General features: G+C 44.8%; 1 protein-coding gene across 7 annotated transcripts in view; it reads right to left on the reverse strand.

Moving 5' to 3' along the window:
* The window catches only part of Myt1l (myelin transcription factor 1 like), a 138,111-nt gene that overhangs the window by 41,685 nt on the left and 76,209 nt on the right, over nucleotides 1-20,217 (reverse strand). The window lies entirely within an intron of this gene.

Raw genomic sequence — 20,217 nt, forward strand, 5'->3', positions numbered from 1 at the left:
AACAAATGTATATGTCCATCACTGACCCAGCCAGAGCTAAGCAGTGCACAACTAAGAGTTCTAGTCAGAATATAAAACGTTCTGTAAAGCGCATTTGGATCCCAGGCTTATGGTACAACCACCGGGAACAGGAAATTCTTGATGCTGACTGGGAGACCACAAGCTTGTTATCCACATGGTGGTAACCTCAGACATGCACTGAGTCAATCCAGCCTTCAGCCATGGACTCAACTCTGTTGGCACCACAGTGCCCCTGGTGTTAGGGATAGGGGACCCATCTCAGAATTGCCCTGCAGCCTGGTCATGGCTGATTCATTTCTGTGGGCCACTGGAGCTCAGGCTTGGCTCAAGGGCAACACCCAGGCTGTGTGGCAGCTGGACTGGCATGCTGCATGCAGCTCTGTTCTCGTGTATCAATCATGCAGCTACAAGTCTTAACTGGAAAGTCAACTGTGTGGATCATGCTGCCCTTGGAGTCCGTGGGAAGGCACCTAACTCGGACCACTGGGTGCCAACACTGTGACCTACTGCACGGCTGGAGGGTGTCCCAGGAACATCAGCAGTGGGCTCCTGTCAGGGCGGCAGAACGTACCTAGCACATCCTGACGTCCCATTCACTTAACGGGATGTGTCCATGGGAAACTGCTGCCAGAGCACATGCACGTCCAGCAGCAGGGGACCAGCTAAACAAGAGGCGGGGCAGCCGCAGTCAGAACCCATGCAAAAAAAAAAAAAATACAAAAGGTGACTAGTGCAACGGGCTCAAGGCAACAGAAACCACCATTCCTAACTTCTCACCCTCTAAGGTGAGCAAAGAACATACCACACAGCTGCGCTCACGGTGGGTGCTGGGGCTCCACATCTAACATGCAAGGGAATTTCATCCAGTGCCGGAAGGTGTGACTGGGCTCAAGAGATACTCACCTTCTGCTGATTACATGGACCCTAAGTGCCGCAGTTAAAGGTTTTATGCAGGCTTTTGCAGGGTGGAAGTTTGTAAACATAACTGCATCTACTCTACTCTACTCTAACTGCATGGTCCAAAGTGTTCTTGCGGAAGGAGCAGGCACTAGTGAACACATCCAATTATCCTCAAGCAGAGTTGTCAAATATCCATAGTATCTTTCAGTCAAGGTGCATTAAAAAGGGGCAGGGAGGGAGGGGTGGAGATCCATGGCCAGAGGTTCACATGACAGCACTCAGGTTCCCAATCATGGAAAACTGGGCCCATTCCAGGCAGATCAACAGACGATGGCCTAGCTCATCCATAGTGTCTTCCACCTCACCCACTACCAGCAGCTTGCGCTTGTTCACACATCAAGTTCAGGGTGGAGAACATTTCAGGCACATTTCCCAAGGACATTAAGGCTCAGCGTGTAGGAGAAACCTACCTCACTGGCTCCCACCCAGACTCTGGGACGGATGAATGAGGGAATGCCGCATGGCTGGCCACTGCTCAAGCAATTAGAACAAATGGAGGCACTGGGAGTTAGCTCTACTTTCCTGGCCATAGACGACTTAACGACCGCCCCCCCCCCCCCACCCCTTCAGCTAAAGGCAGAGAGAGCTTGAGTCACCTAAAATCAAGCTAGTTTCTTAAGACTTCTGGCCCCTGCCTTTGGAAAACAGGCAGGTTCTCTGGGATAGCAGAGGGACGACCGAGTGACCTGTTGGGGGGGTATACCTGGCTTTCCTTTGGAACTAAATTGTCACTTCTAATGTTTAATATGACTTTTGTTTGATGAATTTTCTATGATTGTGGGTCATGTATTTATTTATTTGAGAATTTTACACAGGGTCTTGCTATCTTGCTGGAACTAGCCTCAAACTCCAGATCCTCCTGGTTCAGCCTCTGAGTGCTGGGGATAGCCATGCATCACCACATCCAACCAGGATCCTTTATCTTCCCAAGTCCCTTTGTTGGCCTCACATAAAACCCCAGGGAGTTAACTGTTTTCCTACTGTCCTGGACTCTGGGCCAGCTGATGTCTTCTGCCTAGATCCTGTCTCTCTGCTTTCTTCTTTCCATCTTCATTTAAATCTTGTTTTTCAGTTTAGTTTCTACTTTTTAGTACGTTAGCATGAAAAAAAAGTCCATCCTTCTATCACAAAACCTACCTCTCTCCTTGATCTTAAGACAATTTGTTTCCTCAAATCAATAAGAGTTTCCACAGACTTGGTCTTACAAGTTATTTTAGAAATAAGTCAATCAAATTCCTTATTTTACAGGAAAGGAAAAAAATACAAATGTACGGATTCCACAGCAGTGAGGCAGGTTTTACAGAAAGCTTTCTTCCACCCTCTCCTTTTCTGATGTTTTCTTTGATTGGAATCTTTTTGTTGTTTCTTTTGGCTTTTCTTTTTGAAACAAGGTCTTGTATCTCAGGCTGGCCTTGAACTTGTGATCTTTCTGCCTCAGCCTTCCACATTCTGAGGTTACAGTTATGTTCCCCATGCTAGGTTGTGAACCTGTTTTCTCAATGTCTGCTCCCGTCAGGGCTTCATGTTCCTTCCTGGTCCTTATTGCAGGTTTTGGGTGCTACTCTGCTGCACTTTCATGCTCCGACTCCCACAGGCCTCTCAGGGCTTATGGAATAGGGAGGGTGAGAGAGATCATGTTTCCCTTTGCATTCTAGGATGGTGAGCCAGAGAGCTGGAGTCAAGAGTCAGTGCAACTACACTGGAGCCCATTCCCTAAACCTGGCCTGGGTGAGGTGTGCCCCACGGTGTGGACAATGGTAGGAGAGAGGTGAGAATAAGGGCGCAGTGCTAGACTGGGAAGAAGAGGAAGGGGAAGTGAAGGCAGGGTTGAGAAGCTGCTGAGTGCTAAGAACACACAGGACTGAACGCTACTTTATGGCCTCCCCTGGGACCTTTCCCAGGCGTGGCCAGAAGGCAGAGGCCATTACAACTCCGCTCACTCTAGGGATCAGTCCCTTTGTCCAGAGAGAATGTCAAGGACCCTTCTCAAAAATCCTAAATTCCAGAGGTCCCTTGACCAAACATGGATAACCCAGGGACCTAGGTGTGGAAGACCAGGTATTCTCTTCCTAGGGACACTCAAGAGAGTGGTGTCCTCTGTGGGACCTGCTGGGGAATGCAGAGCTTCTCTCATCTGGGCTTTGCTGGAAGAGAAGACAAGGAAAGAGAGTGCACAAAGAATAGAGAAGCTCACACGGACATAATGAAGCCATGGCAGACAAGAGTGGGAAGCAGGACTTGCTGAGACTCAGGAACCAAGATCATGTCTGTGCCTGACACCTTCTTCCATGCTAGACTGCAAAAGACCACTGGAGTCACAGCAACTTGGACTTGCTGCCCCTTCCGGATCCTGCTAGGGAGAGGAACTGGTAGGACCTTGTTCCCAAAGCCCAGGAAGGTATAAGGACTACCTTCCTGGAATGCTGCTTGACCAGGAAGTACTAGGGTCATTTAGTTCAGAGGAAAGAGGACTGGGTGGGGGAGGGGGGAAGATACTGTCACAAATATGTCTGAAAAGCAAGTCTCAAGAGAAGGCAGATCTCCTGCCACTTGCTTGCAAGACCTAGCTAGGCCTTTCAGAAGAGAATTCTGACCTTGGATGACTAACATGGAGGGCAGTTTCTCTCCCAGAGGCATAAGAAGACACACTGGTGACTTCAAAGAAGCGTGAGAACCCCACAGAATGGTCTGAAGTGTCACCTAGTGGTGACCTCAAAGACCTTCTGGGCTGGGACTCCAAGTGTGTTATCAGCATGAGACGGCTGATCACAGCAAATACACATCTATGGAACGCTTTCGGAAGCCCAGGGAGTTCTGGTGTCGAATAGTAGATATGTATAGGACCCTTTGATGGACATCTGGAGGAACAGTCACTGTTAGGGGAGAGTCCCCAGAGTTGGTGATTCTGCCCTTTTGACCTTCTCTTCTAGTAAGCAATCTTCAATGGCCCCTAGGGTAAAGGCTCTCCCCCTCTACGATCTGTGGTATACTTCTATGACTTCCAGGTGCATACTCATGTGGGAAGTTGTCATCTGTCCTTTCCTTCTATGATGTAGCCCCTGAGGACAGGGCTGAGTGGTGCCATCTCCCACCTGGTTCCATTTTTCCCTCTTGCCACAATGGCCCTAGGTCTCTGAAGCAAAGGGAGGTGGGAAGTGTACTGAGCCCCTCCTTACCAGGACCCACCAATTTCAGGGCAGCCACTAGGCTCTTTTTTTCTGACTTTCAGACCTAACCTGAAGTGCAGGCAGTCTATGCACTTAGGGTATAACCTGTCCTAATGTCCTTCCTGTTCTCTATTGGACTGCAGGGAAGTCAGGTCATGGTGTAGCTGTCCCCTCCATAACTGAGTCACATCTTGCTTCACCCCTGGCTCTTTCCAGCGAGAGCCTTCACTATATATCTTCTAGAGATCTGTGCTCCGTGGGCCCAGTATGCTGTCCCCCAAGCCACTTTTGCAGGAGAGGTAAACTGAAGGCCATTTCTCCATGGAACAAGCTGGCTAAGCAGTAAGGCTATTTCACTGAATTCTGGGATGGCTCCTGGTATTTAGGTCAGGGGCTGGGATGGGCTAGACTAGAGGGCTCAGTTTCTGCTTTAAGGACTGTCCAGGAAAGCAGAGTCTACTTACAACTTGTCATGTAGATGGCAGGCTGTAAAGTCTGTCCAGTCCAGGGCCTGGACCCCTGCAGAAACTCTATCTAGACTTTTACGTCCATTGATCTTGTGGAGCTCCCAGTACCATGGAAACACAGACACACCTGTACAGGCCTACTTAGTGTTGAAACGTCACATTGTCAGTGTGGAGATTTTAGCTTTACATCCATATTTACATGCACACCAGCACACAGGATTGTAGGTAGGGCCATAGAGCCAGGCTACTCTGAATTGCCAACTAGTCAGTTCTAACAAGCATTCTTGTCCTCAAGGGTGAAGAGCATGGCAGGGGAGAGGAAGCAAGCTCTGTGAGAAGGATGATGGCAGGAAGTCAGTCAAGGGGGGCAGATGTAGAAAGTAGCAGAGTCTATAGGCTCTGGGGGAGATGGAGAACCAGGGGAGAGCAGCACTTGGGCAGCACTGGGCTTGCAGGGTCTCTGTGCAATAAAAGTTTAGTGATTAAATATAGATATCCTCATTAATGCAAACATGTTGGCTCGGGCCTTTGCTATACACAGCATTCATTGAATTCACTATATTCCATTAATATAAAAATCACAACTGTTCCAAATAAAAGAACATGTTGTGGGTTGGCTGACACGGCAAGTATGAATATTAACCGTACCTTTACTTATTGACCCTCTAATATCTTTGGATTCTACTCTTAAGAAAATAATTTCAAGATGTGGCTGCCCTGATATGCATATTAACAGAAATGTCACTTGCCTAATACCGAAATTATGTCTCTTAGAAAAGGAATCTCATTTTTATGATTTGTCTTTATGTAAGCTATAAGGGAAGAATAGGTGTGACAAGGTGGGGGAGGAAAGAATGAAGGAGAAGAGTCCTGCATGACGGGAAAATTCACTCAGAAAACAGGGCTGAGTGACAGGTCAGTGCCTGCATGGGGTAGGCCTCGGGGCACAAGAGGCTGGCAAATGTGGCTAGCCTGAGAGAAGGCTCTGAAAGACCTGCTGCAGTGGGGGCGTTCTACATCCTGCCTGTTCTGTGCACACTGTGCCAGGCTAGGCCTGCCCTGAGGCTGCAAAGAGAAGCAGAAAAAGAGAGTGAGTTGCTATGGCAACCTGGTTGCCAGGCTCCCAGTTTCCTCAGTCATCCCTGTGGTGCAGGCTCATTCTACAATGTGCAAGGTTTTTGTGTTTTCTTTTAAAGGCTAGATCAGGTTCCTAGGTGCTGAACAGCCAGCATTGAAGGGATCGAGAGGTACTCGGAGGATAGGTGGCCTCATATTCCTAGGAGGGTGGAGCCATTCCAATGAAGTGGGATTACCTCACTGTGTGTTACAAGGAGTGTGTATAATGGGGAAGATGCACAAACACAGAATTCATTAACACAATCCTGGGCTCTGCAGACAGGCCACCACGGGAGTGTCCCAGCACCTTTATTCAGAGATCAGGTAGCATTCTTGTGCCGAGTGTGGGTTAAAACCGTCTGCTGCACTTCTCTTTGCACATGTCACTATGCCTTCCTTAAAGCACGCACACTGGAGTTCTGTGCGTCTGGTAGCTAGAGGACTTTAAAAACGGTCTAGGGAATCAGTGAACGGCATTCTGGAAACTTCACTGGGAGGATAGTCTCCTGGGGCCCAGGCCTCATCCTCTCATCCAGCTTGTGGACCACTCTAGGTTTATTCTTCTGTGCTGGCTCACGTGTGTGTGTGTGTATCTATGCATATATCTATACATGTCATGTATTCATGCTGTATGAGCACATGTGTTTATGCCCTAAGGGTAGGACCATGATGAATCTGAACTGTTTTGCTCTAGAGGGACTACCATGTGTTCATACAGATCAGCAGAGCCTATTGTGGACAAAGAAGGAGACCAGCGATATTTCTTCCTCTGGATATGGAGGACTGAGTTAGCATCCCACCTTTGTGGAAAGCAGCATAGCAAATAATGAAGTGCAATGCTTGCCTTTGATAAGTCACCTTTCTGGGATAGTTATCTGCTTGTGAAATGGTTTACAAGGTTGAGGAACCATTAACCCAGTCAGAAATGGGCTTTCTGGTCATCTCCACAGCCTTCCTGCCTCACCCACTCTGCCTTCTGCCACAGAATGACAGGAGGGACACACTGAAAGTCAGCTGTGTCACCCGGTACCCACAGAGGAGGAGATGGACATCTCAAAGGCCCACATGAGCCACCTGGACCAGGGCTCTGTCTGCCCACCAAAAAGCCATGGCTGCCTTGCTTCTGTGTCTTGTTAACACGTTTTTCTTGTGTAGAACAAAACCCTAAGAATTTGTACAAACAGAAAACCAGATGATTTAAATGTTCAAACTAAAACTTTCATTTTGCCCAGGAAACATCCTCAATACCAAAATGATCCTCAAAGTGCCAGAAGAAATTGGAGCAACAGCGCATTTCTGAGCTGGCCACCAGCAGAGTTACTATAGACCGGCTGAACCATGCTCTCTGTTGGTCTGAGGCCACAGCACTCTCCCTGATGATCATGATATAACCTCCAGCCTCTGCAGAGAGACAGACACATGCCCATCTATTTGGCCCCACAAGATCTTGTGAAGCTGGGAGCAGATCTTATTACTACTCTTTCTAGACAAGAAAACACATTCTGAAAGCTTCATCCACTTGCTGAAAGCCCATGTAGCCAGGGAAGATAGAGTCTGAGTTGAGGATCTCTGAATCCCTTGCTCTTCATTATAGAATGAGGAACTGGGCCAGCTGAGCTGCTGGCCTATCATGCCCAGAAGGCCACTCTCTCAGCCACCTCTCTCCTCATCAGGCCCAGCAGAAAGCACACATGTACGTAACTACTAATCACAATAGGGGTGTAGACAAAGTAGAAAGGAACACTAAGGAAAGAAGAATTAGCAAGTATTAGATGCTGAGGCTATCTTCCCCAGAGAGTCCCAGGCTCTGCAGTGACAGCACAGCTCAGAAACACAAGAAGAACTGAAACAGGTTTTGCATGAGGAATGCTACAATACTGTGTAGCTTTATGTTACTAACAACCAACCACGGTGGTAATGGGCTAGGCTCCGGAAGGGGCCAAAGGCAGGCTGAGACAAGTTAGTCCATTGTCTAATAGGCTAGCCTTCAAGGTGGGCAGGCCCCATTTAGAATCTACAGAGGTGGAAGTCAGATACAGAGTTTCTCAATGGCCCTAACACTGGGAGAAGGGGCTCTGATTCACCCTGATCCACGGGGAACAAAGGTGCCTCAGTTTCTACCATGTTCTCATCCTAAAACACATGCTATCCAAAAAAGGAAGAGAAATGAAGCAAGAATTCAAAGTAGTCTGAGAAATAAAGCTACGACAGAGAATAAAGATGATCAAAATATGCCAGTTGGGAAATGTTTCTGAATCTGGGGTGGGGTGGTGGTAAATGAGGATTAGATATCAAGTGAATTTGACGGGCTGATGGGCATTTTTATTTGATGATCTTAAACCTGATTTGCAAGTCTGATATAAGAATTTTAAAATTGTACCATATTAGACAAGAGCGAGAAAAAGACATATTAGGAAATGGAATTCTTTTATCTTTGAAATATTTTGATCTTGGTTGTTGAAGTTTCAAATGCAAAAAGTTTTATGTCAGTCCTTGTTGGAACTGGGTTAAATTTTAAAGCGTTAATAGTCTTGGTCATTTTTCCCTGATATTGCCTGACCCCTCCCTCCAAATAATTTCAGGGCTTCTTCAGCCTGGCCCTTCTATTACTCTGGGCAGGTTCTGGTCTCTCTGTGTGGCAACCCAAATTCTCTGAGCTCATATACACTGGGCATCAAGTGCCATTCCAAGTACTGTGTAGACATCTCTTATTTGGTCTTTATGGTATCATTCCGAGTACTGTGTAGATGTCACTCATTTGGTCTTTATGGTATCATTCCGAGTACTGTGTAGACGTCACTCATTTGGTCTTTATGGTGCTATTCTGAGTACTGTGTAGACGTCACTCATTTGGTCTTTATGGTGCTATTCCGAGTACTGTGTAGACGTCACTCATTTGGTCTTTATGGCAGACAATCTGCTGGTGCTGCATCACTTTGCAGATGGAAACGAGAGAGGGGCCAGCTCTCTAGGACTACAGGGTCAGACAGACAAGCTACAGTCTGACTTTCCAAGTCTGGATTTTGGTTTGTGCTGACCTTGGCTCTGATTCCTGCCCTACTGTGGCCTTCAGCTGAGGGACTCAGGCCACAAATGCTCTGTACATGGTGGGGTGGGGATGTACAATTTCCCTCGCATCACTTCAGATACACCTCTTGGCCTCTAAGGAAACCTTAGTAATACAATTTAAACAACTGGACTAAAATTTTAAAGGAATATCCAAAGAAAAAACAGTAGTAGAAACTGTCTCTACTTGGTCTCCGCATCTGCTCTCTTTGATGCCCATGTGGCGCTGCAGTGGTTTCTGTGGCAATAGCTCTGGACATGAATAGATGGAGGAAAAATAAATATTTCCCCAAGGACATATATAGTCCCCAAGGCTGTCCAAAGACAGATATCAGGCACTGTAGCATCATCCTGGCTGTGTGATTTGGCAGAACCAAAACTCAACCATGAGCCTAGTACCATCATTTGTATAAAGGTCTTGAGGAAGGTCAGAGTTAATAAGCCAATTAGAAGTGGCAGTTTGACCATCAACTCAAGTCCAAGCAGTGTCCAGTGTGGTCAAGCACCATGTAGGTTCTGAGTGTAGAGCACTGTACAGCAGCAGGTCCAAGTCCCGGAGTCAGGAGTCCTATCTTCTACTGAGTTATCAGAGACCTTGTCCCACACACATGAACCTAAACTAAACACAAAGCGTGTTTAATCTAACATTGAATGACAGGCTCTGGGATGCAGTGCATATTCAAAGCTATTTGGTCTTACAACTTTGAAGCAGAAAGGCTCTGACTCAGGGAGGATAGAGATCTACTGGATGAACCTGCAGGAAGATAAGCAAGTGTCCAAGAACTCTCAACCAGAAGGAGGGCAGAGAGAGAATGGAGGGCAGAGTCAAGAGGTCTTCAACTCACCTCAGGTGGAGGGAATGCTCAGAATACCTGGACTTCCATCTCACTGCTCCCACAAATAACCCAGCTCTTCAGACTTGGTAAGCACATATGGGTTTCAATGCAAAGGTCCCAGCAGCTGCTCCCAGAAGTCCACACTTTCTGCTCGACAGAGCAGTTCAGGCCAGATACTCACAGAGGAAGAGGAGTCAAGCCACATTGCTTCTTCACATTTTAAAGACTGCTTTTATTTTGGTAAGGATGTCACTCTGCTGACTCCAGTTGACACTGGCTATCTTATCTGTGCAGTAACACACGGTAGACAGCGACCTGGCCATAATACTGAAGGGCAAGTTGGTTTCCTTGGTGGACAGGGACATAACTTTCATTCCAGCATTTGATCTAGTAGTCAACAATCTGTGTGCATCCTCCACTCTTTACTCAGTAGCTGCTGGTCCTGGTTCAGGGCCGAGATGTTTATATGGCAGCAGAATGTGATGTAGCATCATTCTGTATGTGCCATCATTTGTCACCTCCTTGTGACACTGCACCTGGTTTCACTTGCATTCCATCATGACCAGTGTCATGTTCTGTGTCTCTAAACAGCAGACAATAGACCCATAATCTTGGGTCTATTCCCACTCAGGCAACAAGGTCTTGGTGAACCTCCTGGATAATCTTTCAAAGTTTTATCACTTAGAAGTGACCAGGATTCTCGAGACTGGTTAGTGTGTTCAGTGATCCATCCATTGCTTTCAACAGTTCTTCAGAAATTCTCTGAAATCTCTCAAATTTAAGTTATAAAGTAAGAATACTTTCATTTTGCTCATTAGTAACTTATTAGTCCTTGGATATATAATAATAGGGGAGAACGACAGCCACGGGTATAGAACCTACTTTCTAGTACATGTCATAGGCACAGATAACTACAGAGCAAGAGGGCAAATGTCATCTACTGGAGAAAATCAGAACCAGGAGGAGTCTATGAGTGCAAGGCGATGAGGGAAGCAGTCGATGGTGGAAATCATCCTGTGGTGCTTTTGTTGACAAGTTAGATTATGATAAACAGAAATCTTCTCAAGGATATATGCCTGCATGGCAAGGGGACAGGGTCTATCATACCATTTCTCAATGATGCATGCAATTTAAACGGTTACTTGAGAAACTGAGGGGTACTTGGAGATCCTCACCACCCTTCAAGCCTCAAAGTGAAATATTCTGGAAACAAGCACCAGCCTTTCTCTTTGTGGGAATCACCATTACTTTCCCTTGCTCCTGTACACTACATGCATCAATCAGGCAGTGGCAGACTTAACCCCGGGTGGACATCAGTCATGACAAAAGCTCTGACTGCTAGTGTTTGATCTATTATTCCAGGAATCAATATTCACAAAGACACCCTTTTACTCTTTCTTTCCCATGGTTTTGATGGTAAAGTTTCAGTCTGAGAGAGAATCCACAAGGCAGACTAAGAATACTACTGGTTCCACTTTCTGGCCTGTCTTGTGACTCCCTAAATTAAATACTCTCTCTTCCTTTGTAAATTAAATAAATATAGGGTTCAATAACACCTACACGACCCCAATAGTGGGATCTTAGAGTCAGAGGTCCAGTTTTGAGTTTTGGAACTGAGTTCTATCTACATCTATGCTGAAGGGAAGCTGGGACTCAGCAACGCCAGTTACCTTATTTCTGGGCAGTCTCTCTTGTTTGTTGTCGCCTACTCCCTACCTTCATGGAGATCTTCTACTTTTCTGCCACCAGAGGAATTTGGGAAGCCACATCAGGCAATGTCACCTTTTTCTTGAAAGCTCTTTAATAAAGACTGACAATCTTTTAGTGGATCCAACTGCTCTATGTTCGGGGACCTTCTCTTTGCACTGACTTTGTTGGTATGCTCTACGTATGCATATAGCATCCATCTGTGGTCTTTCAGATGTCAGACGCAAAGGGGTAGGACATGGCTCGTGCACTGTAGCAGGGAGTCTCCTAAAACCAGACATGATTCATACATGACCACCTGCGGGCATGTCACAGTTTCTGTCAACCAACTCAGACCTAGACACTGGAAAGAGGCAGTTTGAGGAACTGTTTCCATCACTTGGGAGGGTCATTTTCTTAACGGACAATCAGTGTAGAAGTTCTCAGCTCACTGTGGGTGACACTGTTTCTGAACAGAAAGGTCTGGGATATATAAAAATGGAAGCTGAGAGAATCAGGGGAAAGCAAGCTGGGAATGACCATTCCTCTGTGTTTTCTGATTCAGTTCCTGCTCCAGCTTTTGACTTCCTTCAAAAATAGACCACAATCCAAAAGCTGAAATAAACCCCTTTGTCCCCAAGCAGCTGTTGGTCATTTTGTTACTGCAATGGAAAAGTTAACTAGGACACTATGTCATACCCTACAGAATACTTGTGGTCACAATTTACCCACGAGGTACCATGGGAGAATATCTGCCCTGAAGGAGTGGAGCATCACACTAGATAAGCAGAGGAGGCAGGAGCCCTCCCAGCGACACTGGTGGAAGCAACATGGGGTATACTAATGTCTAGATTTCTCACACTGCCTCCTTGCGAGGACAGCTTTGGAAATGTGAACCTGTGTTATACAACTCCAAATGTAAGAGCATGAAATCTATTAAGCAGAAAGGCACGCTACAAGATTGCAATTAATCAAAACACCAACATTTGATTATTAATATTTTCCTTGTTCTTTCTTTATCATTTTTGAATTTGTATTAGTTTTATACTCAAAGAGTCATTTAAAATTTCCTTTCTAGCAAATATTGTGTTTTCCCCCTCAACTGTGTTTTTCCCCCATATACTGTCTTAGTTAATTTTCAATTGCTGTGGCAAAACACCATGACTAAGGAAACTTATAAAAGAAAGTAATTAATTTGGGGTTTATAGTTCTAGAGGGCTAGGGTTCATGGCCATCATGTTGGGGAGCATGGAAGCAGGCAGGCAGGCACTGTGCTAGAGCAGCAGCTTAGAGCTTACATCGTGATCCACAAACACAAGGCGGGGGGGGGGGGCGACTGGAAATTCTATAAACTTTTGAAACTAGATCACACACCTCCTCCAACAAGGCCATACCTCTTAATTCTTCCCAAGTAGTTCTACCAACTGAGCATCATGTTTTTAAATATATGAGTCTATTTTAGCTATTCTTATTCAAACTACCACATTCGACTCCATGGCCCCCATAGACTCACAACCATATCATACTTCAAAACGCATGTAGTCCAACTTCAAAAGTCCCCATAGTCTTGTGCACACTTCCACAGACACACACGTGCATACATACACATACACACACATGCACACATACATACACACACAAACACACAAAAGAAAGTAATAAAGAGAAAGCTAGATTAGACAAGCCATGTATGTTTGTATTCTAAGCTGTATAAATGCATCAAGACATAAACATGAATGAGCAGCACTGCCCTTTTCACTCAGAGCTGTTCTTAAAGGAAGACTTAATTTATTACTGGCCAAAGCAAGCTCCAAAGGGAATATTCCAGATCTGAGTGGGAAAATGAGCAAATGTCTGACATAATCAGCAGATGGATTGACAACAGTCTCGCTAGAAGGGTACCTAAAGCCCCCTACCCTAACTGGTCAGCTTGAATTGAACTTTTGTGCATACCTCAACATGATAAAGTTGAATAAAAAAACAAAAATAAAAGAACCGAGCCTTCACTCTGAGCTATGAATTACTCTCCTACAGGTCCTAAGCAGTGTGGTTTCCTGTATTTTCTTATTTAGCAAGCAAAGATTCCTGTAAGAAAAGTAATACCACAAAACTTAGTCATATTTGATTCCAATATGCCTGGGAAAACATACAAATAAACAATAATCTAGTTGCTGTCCACTGATAACATAACAAAACCATTGAGGACTAAGATGTTGAACAATGCACTAGCTAGTCAGCTGCAGAAATGAAATACTCCCACATACTGACTAGAATGTAAAACGAATAGGAACAATGTAAAAGAAGCAGAGCTGACATGGATGGCCTGAATCTCACCTGATTTGTATGGCTATTTAGAATAATAAACTCATGCTCTATAACTGAGGATGACCTTGAACTCCTCTTCATTATGCTTCTACCTGCTGAATGCTGAGAATACAGGCATGGCCACCACCATCCTTTACTTAGGCAGCGGTGAGGAATGAACCCAGGGCTTCATGTATGGCAGGCAAGCACTCTACAAATGAAGTGAAATCCTCAGCCCCAGAGATTAATAAAAATTAAACACAACTAAGAACTCTGTCCTCAGTCACAGTAGCCTACTTCAGGTGACTTGTATCTACTATGTGTGTCAGTGCACAAAGGACCTCCTGTCATTCTAGAAAGTTCTGTTGGACAGTATATAGTCACTCATTTCACAGTCAACTTTATTTCCACCTATCAGAAGGTATTTGCACTGAACCCCCCCCCCACACTCACACAAACAAAGATCACGTAGGAGGAGTATATCAAATCACTCCATATGATTAGAATGGTCTTCATTTTTTTTAAATAGAGAAACAGGAGTTTATACATCTTAATTATCAATACAAGAAATCTATAAACTTGTGGTGCTCATTTCAGAGGGAGTCAGATGAAATACAGCAGTTAGAAGAATGATCTGCAAAAATGCAGCAAAGGACCGGAACACATTATGTGTGAGCATCGTCAGACTGTCACTCTGGGAGAGCACAGGTCATGGTTAAGAAGAAGTGGTTAAGCATATCAGAAATGCAGACAAGTTAAATCCAGGGGTGCTCCCCAGTCCTCTCATGCCTGCAAGCAGTCTCTGCCCTATCTGTCAAACACTTCCAACCCAGAAAAATCTAGAAGAGAATCACAGCCTCTCCTGAATGTGTCAGGAAAACAATTCTCCAAAATTCTTGTCAATAAATTTCCAAAGGGAACATCTACTTTATTTAAAATTTTGTTCATTTTTCTCCAGAAAACTATAAATTCCTGAAGATTCTACAAGATTAAAACCTCAGATTTACAATTAAAGTCCAGCATACATGCCTGTGACTGACTAGACTTTCTGTCCCAGGCGATTGTACCTTACTCTCCATGGGGCCTGGCATCTGGTATGGGCCTAAAGCCCCCAAAACGCTAAAGGCTCTTGCTTTTCAGAATCACCCCAGAGGAGTCAAGGAGGAGATAAAAATAGGCTCATTCTTAGTAAATAGGAGAGGCCAGATTTGACAAACAATGAAATATAAAGAGCATTCTGACAACTATATGTCATGAAAGGAAAATGTCTAGTGCAACAATCACAAAGTGTATGTGTTTGTGTGTGTTTGTAAATTTATATAAATAAATTTATACCTAAAACAATAAAAAATGCAAATAGACTTAAAATGCTTCTAAAATACATATTCAAAATTAAGAGGAATACAAAATTTTCATTAGACTAGAATGCATCGAATACACTATATAATTTCAACACTCTTTCCCAATAAGAAACAACTAGTTCCCCTCTTTTCCAAGTAAGCAGCATCATTCAGTAGATTTTGATATCTGAATTGAATGCTCCATAATTTCTATGTGAGGAGTGAAGTGTACTTCAAGATCTTGTGCAGAATTTAAAATATTCCCCACGTTTGTCATGATGAAAACGTAACAACTCCCAAGTTAGCTCTAAGTGAAGGATGGAGAGCAAGCTCTTCCTGTGGAGGAAGGACCCAGAGCTTCCTTCCCTGTGTCCAGGCTTAGCAGGTGAATTGCTGCAGTGCAACGATATTCACAGTGGGTATCCAGGAATTGTCGCCAATTAAACGTGAGCAAGATGCCAGTGTCTGCCGAAGCCAGGCTCATCATGAACTTGCTCACATTTCAAGTGAGTCCCTGGCCACTCTGAAAGACAGATCCCCACCGAGAAAGCCAGGAATGTCTTACTTTTTGGTGGACTTTTTTCATTGCCCATGTAAGATTTGGGAGATCTTGTCTGTAGTTACTTTTTGTTGCATTTTTTAATAGATGGTGATGAAACTAAAAAGATGGCTCAGCAGTTAAGAGCACTGGCAGCTTTTCCTTGGAACCTGGTTCAATTTCCAGCATCCACATGGTGGCCCACAATGGTCTATAACCATTTTCTGGGGATCTGATGCCCTCTTCTGGTTTTCTCAGGTACCAGACACAGACACCATGACACATAAACAAGACAGGTGAAAAACACTCATACATATAAATTTTTTTTAAAAAGGTAAGATGTTAGTGAATATTTCAGGAATTTTATTTTATATGTAGGATAGAGGAGAGAGTTTGAAAGTGGCCTTCTCTGTCTGTCTGGCTGAACCTACTGCCCCTACAGGTGGTGACAAGCGTCTCCCACAAATCCATGTGCATGGACAGCTCAGCTCCCATTCTATCCTGAAAACTACATTCCTGTCAAGGATGGTTGCTGCTGGTTTCCTGTGAGCATCATTGTTTCAACACTGGTCCACATTCTGATTCATGATGGCCACACATGCCCTGGCCAGGTGGCTGCAAACCCAGGCATGGTAGGAGTGCTGGAAGACAGGAGTCATCTTTGTAACACATGCTCCCTTTCCGTTCTGTGGGGGACCAGAAAGCAGGGAAGCTACTGGGTCCAAACTCTAGGCTTTCCCAAACCCTCTCCAGGAATCTCTTGTGGACACAGCCTCCTCTATCCTTCTGCTAGAGTTCAGGCTTTGGACACTACCACTCCAGGTACTGCTTGTGGCTCTGCCAGCTAATCCCTGTCGAGTCTTAGGACAATGTCTAACTCGATACCTTACCATGGACTACATCTTTGCTGTCATCTCTAGTTGTCATCTCTAGCTGTATCCTCTTCGCTATGTTGGGCAAGTTATTTGTGGTAGCATAGATTTTGTGCCCATGATACACACTTCTTGGTATGAATGTATCCCCAAAATTCATTGTTACCCTGACTAACCCACAAATGTAGCCCAAGTTCACCTGATTTTGTGGTACATTTTGGCCTGTCCCAATAACCTAGTAGCCCTTCTCTTGTCTGGCTTATCCTCTGATGACCCCCTTTGGTCTGCTGTGAGTACATGAACATGACTTCCTGAGGCAGGGGTGGTACAACTTGGGTCTTATCTCTAGGTATGAATTGAATAGTTTTGAAATGATTGAACAAATGCATGGAGGAATGAATGAAAGAATTTTACCCATTCTGAGTAATCCCTGAAAATGGCTTCTCATGGTTTGTACTTCAGTAGAGGAAGCTCAGGGGGTTCTAGACTGTCTTTGTTTCCAAAGGAACCCTGGGATCTCGGGACATGGATGGCAGTGGACCAAGGTGGCTGGGGAAGCTTTGGGTATAAGAGTTAAATGAGGAACATACGAGAACTAAGATGATTCATTCTGCGAAGAGAAGCAATCATGATAGAAAGCCATGATATAGAGGCTTACAGAACACACTGCGTGGACATGTTAGATATATCACCGCAGGACATTCCATGCATGCTTGCAGATTCCCACTTCCCCACACTATCTAACCATGTTCATGCTCAGTGTCCCACCCCTTCTTTTCTATTATCTCATCATCATCATCATCATCATCTTCCTCTTTCTCCCCCTCTTCTTAACAGGCTCTCACTGTGTAGCCCAGGCTAGCCTTGAATTTGCCATCTTCCTGCTTCAGCAGAGGGCTGAGATGATGGGCGTGTGCTATCACATGCCTTAGAGAATATGGCACTAAGTTTTCCCCAAATACCTTTGAGTGAATGAGGTTATTTCAGTGACTTTTCAAAGAGCAAGGGATGCTGCCATTTCAGAAACATTGATGACCTTGTTCATTTCTCCTTTTCTGAGTCCCAGCTGCTGGATGCTTTCTAAAGACTGCTAGACGTTGACACTGTTGGTTATACTGACATCCACTAAACACCTTCTGAGCTACCCCAGTGCTAGGTTAGGCTACAGATAAAGAAACTAAGGCAAAGAAAAGATGACTTTCTTCTGGGCTAGAGGGTCTATGCTCTGAATTTCATGTTCCAGCATGTTCTTCACAAAAAAGTATGTTTTGATCATGATGCCTGCTTTCCTTGTATTACCTGAATCTGATTTTTTTACTGTGAAATTTACTATAACCTGCGTTGGAGGTGATGTACAAACACACAGCAGAGCTAAGCTCCATCTGAAGAACTCTGAGGTTTGTGCAGCATAGACCACCGTACACTGTTTATTTGGTGTGTGTGTGTGTGTAGTTACAGGGGATTGAGATCCATGTTCCCACTTACTCATCCCATCCATCCACACTCCTGAAGAAGAGAAAATGGGAAGAAGATTCAGGACAGGGAATTCCCAAGGATAACTGTCAGGTATGAACTCTCCTATGGCCCTCTACTAGATCCTAGGAGTTATATTGAGGAGGGTTTCCCATACAGCATGAACACACATCAGAGGGGCAGAGAGGAGACAGGCTGTTTTGCTTTACAGTGAGCCATTCCCTGAGTAATCGACTTCAGCTTATCAGTTACTGATCTGTATATTCATCTGTGTGTGCATGGCTAAAGCAAACTACGAACACTCTAATTCTAGGATTCTCCTATATCTGGCTCAAGTATAAATAGAAGCCTGTCTAATAGAACTGAGGCCACTGTAAGCAAGCCTGTCTGAAGCTGGTTTTCTTGACTTAGATTGATTACTGAGATGGTTAAGACCCATATAGGTCAGCATCTGCCAGTGTCTGCCATCGAACATGACTCCCATACAGGAAAGGGTCCTTGGCCAGGAGGCTATGGCCCTTCAAAGAGGCCACAATGCTGTGGCTGCCTTTAATGCACACTCTTTGGAGAATTTTAGAAAATGACATTTCAAAAGGAGAAAAGGACCTTAGAATCAGACTTTACATTAGGATAGTGCCCCTCAAAAGTCACATTACTTCTTAGTTTGATACCTTGCTACTTGTGGCTGCAATCTCACAGCCAGGGTGGGTAGGGAAGTACTTGGCTGAAAATTCGTCCCTTCTCTGGCCCTCAAGTCTTCCTCCCCCAGGACATGTCATATACCTAACAGAGACACAAGGGATCCAGGATCTATTCCATAGTGTTGGTAAGATTCATGTATCATTTTAATACATTTTAGTTTACACATTGTACATAATTAAGCACAAAATCACTGAACTCTTCTTAAAACTATCCCACAGTGACTGTTCTAGATGAATGAGCAAAGTGTTATTTATGAAGTCTAAGAGTTTGGTCAATGGGTTTTTGGACAACTTTCTTGTTCATGGCTAAGAATGTTCTTCTAAGGGTCACCTATAAAATGTTAAGTATTGGAAATGATAACAGGAAAATTTCTAAAAATTTCCACGTGGTAGCTGAAGTCACTGAAAGCCACTTGCTAACATCATGATTGATGATGGGTATTATATGAATAACAATCAGGGACTCAGCTCAGTTCTCATTCAGGTGAGATGCTACTGCACAAACTGACCGAGGCTTTCAGGAACATCAACACACTGCAAGAGTCGTGAGTTACTCTAGGCTGCAGCACAACCAAAAGAGGATGTTTATGCTGCGCTGTTTGAGAAAGCTCCCCCGGGAATCTCTCCTGACTTTTACAAGGAAGCGACTGACTAAGAGGCATCAATGAAAAGGCTGAGAGAAAGGGCTATCAAGACGGTGTATTTATTTATTTTGTGTGTAGAGAACAAATTGTCAGTGGCTGTTCAAATTTTAGTCTCTTTAAAGAAGACACCAAATCTTTAGTTTTGAAGTTCCATTATCAGAAACAAACCATTTTAGGAAATTAGTCAAGTTTAGATTTCCCAGCAGAGTCAAGCCAAAAAGGACTTATTTGCAAAGACAAACATAGAAAATGTGTGTATAACTTTTAGATGATCCCAAACCAGGCAAAGGTATCTTTTTCTGGATGGTACAGCTTCCTGGCAGGAAGGGAAAAGAAGGGCGCTGGCCAAAACTATGCTGTCTGGAAGATGTGAGTGCAGTTCCTTCCCTGAGGGTGCTGATGAGGACCAGCCATCTCCCAAGATGAAATGAGACAAAGAGAACTGTGGTCTGGAGAAACAGCAGGTCTGCCTGAAAGTTTAGGTGACCGAAGACATCAAGCCCAACCCTAAAAGATGGAAGCCCATGTCATCTGACTACACTGTCAGAGAATGTTCTGGTCTCAGGTCTCAAGACACTAAGCAGTCAGAATGCACAAGCAGCACGGAAGCAGCTTCTTGTTTACAGGCGGCTGCAACTGGAGACACACCAGGCTTTGCAAAGAGCTCCTCATCAAGGAAGTCAAAAGAAGGTTGCCACATCCTGATGTGCTGACCAAGATCCAAGTGCAGTTGGTCACATTCTGACCATGAGGGAAATGTGGGTTGAAGCCGTGACAAAAGATGCCCGAGCAAACTGTGCCGGGTTGCTGCTCCTAAGGCTGCTGCTTTGATGTGCTAAAGCTATGTGTCCGCCAGGCACTGATTCAAGCGCTGCTAGATTGCCAGACAAGAGGAGACCCTCCAGCTGCCTACAGTTAGCTCAGGAAGACAGCGGCAAGGCAAGAGTCCTGCGTGCGACAGGAGGGCTAGTTCAGGAAGTCACTGAACATGAGCAGCTGGTCTATGGCACTAGGGCCCTGGACAGG

This window comes from Alexandromys fortis, unplaced genomic scaffold (genome assembly GCF_014885135.2).
Source record: "Alexandromys fortis isolate MF-2015 unplaced genomic scaffold, M_Fortis_MF-2015_v1.1 scaffold_237, whole genome shotgun sequence".
Taxonomy (NCBI): Eukaryota; Metazoa; Chordata; class Mammalia; order Rodentia; family Cricetidae; genus Alexandromys; species Alexandromys fortis.